Source organism: Microcebus murinus, chromosome 1 (assembly GCF_040939455.1).
Source record: "Microcebus murinus isolate Inina chromosome 1, M.murinus_Inina_mat1.0, whole genome shotgun sequence".
Taxonomy (NCBI): Eukaryota; Metazoa; Chordata; class Mammalia; order Primates; family Cheirogaleidae; genus Microcebus; species Microcebus murinus.
Window position 1 is genome coordinate 130,294,878 of NC_134104.1, and position 1,715 is coordinate 130,296,592.

General features: G+C 37.7%; 1 pseudogene; it reads left to right on the plus strand.

Annotated features, from left to right (window-relative positions):
* Window positions 1-593: 593 nt before the first annotated feature.
* LOC105881561 (large ribosomal subunit protein uL30 pseudogene) lies at window positions 594-1,420 on the plus strand (annotated as a pseudogene).
* The last annotated feature ends 295 nt before the right edge of the window (window positions 1,421-1,715 follow it).

Below are 1,715 nucleotides of genomic sequence, written 5' to 3' on the forward strand. Positions count from 1 at the left end.
CCTTGCTGACTTCCTTTCTCATGCCCATTAGGTCATACCCTTTTTTGTTGAATCACAGTTCTGCACGAACGTCCGCAAAAATACACCGTTTTCCCAGGATCTTTAGGTCTTCATTTCTGAAGGCCCCCATGTCACATAAAATGATGGTTGAATAAATTCGTTATGCCTTTTCCTTGTTACTCTGTCTTTTGTTATTTGGGCATCATCCAAGACCCTTGTGATGAGTGAGGAATGGATATTACTATTTCTTCCTAACGGCTCCAAGAAGGGGACAGATAGCTGTATCACACCAGAAATTGATCTGGTTTCAAATATCACCTTAGAATATGTGATAGAAATTAGTTCCTTTTGTCCATGATAAAGAGAATTCTTACCTGCACCAAAACCGAAATCATAATAGGATGTAAATAAAGATGTCAGAAAATATTATCACTGAGGGAGCAACTATTCAGAGCCAACTATAAGTGCTTTTGTCTTTTTATTTGATAGAGTTACTGGGAAGAGGAAATTCCAAGGAGGAATACTGAAGTCATATCCATGGCATGTTGGCATTCATGGAAGATGAAGCCATCAAAAATTATAAATATCCCTCTTTTCCGGCTGGAACCATGGAGGGTGCAGAAGAGAAGAAAAAGAAGGTTCCTGCTGTGCCAGAAACCCTTAAGAAAAAGCAAAGAAATTTCGCGGAGCTGAAGATCAAACGCCTGAGAAAGAAGTTTGCCCAAAAGATGCTTCGAAAGGCAAGGAGGAAGCTTATCTATGAAAAAGCTAACCATTATCACAAGGAATACAGGCAGATGTACAGAACTGAGATTCGAATGGTTAGGATGGCAAGAAAAGCAGGCAACTTTTATGTACCTGCAGAACCCAAATTGGCATTTGTCATCAGGATCCGTGGTATCAATGGTGTGAGCCCAAAGGTCCGAAAGGTGTTGCAGCTTCTTCGCCTTCGGCAGATCTTCAATGGAACCTTTGTTAAGCTCAACAAGGCTTCAATTAACATGCTGAGGATTGTAGAACCATATATTGCATGGGGGTACCCAAACCTAAAGTCAGTAAATGAACTAATCTACAAGCGTGGTTATGGCAAAATCAATAAGAAACAAATTGCGTTGACAGATAACGATTTGATTGCTCGATCTCTTGGTAAATATGGCATCATCTGCATGGAGGATCTGATTCATGAGGTCTATACTGTTGGGAAACACTTCAAAGAAGCAAATAATTTCCTGTGGCCCTTCAAGTTATCATCTCCACGGGGTGGAATGAAGAAAAAGACAACCCATTTTGTAGAAGGTGGAGATGCTGGCAACAGGGAGGACCAGATCAATAGGCTTATCAGAAGAATGAACTAAGGTGTCTACCATGATTATTTTTGTAATCTGGTCAGTTAATAAACAGTGACTGCTTTCAAAAAAAATTATAAATATAAGATATATAGCCTACTACGAGGAGATGTGAAAAATAGGAAAATATTATGTGACAAGGTCATGGCCTTGTAAGCAATTAAATAATATACAAATTTCTATTGTGCAAACCAAATATAAGATCTAAGATTTTATGCATGCTTTTAAATTTTAATTCTTATCTAATCTTTTTAAGTACTCCCAAATATTTGTCTCTTTTAAGCTGTATCAAATGCTTTTTGGAAATAAATGGGTATACAGTAGACATTATTTATTCAACAAACGCAATGATAAATGCAGAAAAATGGA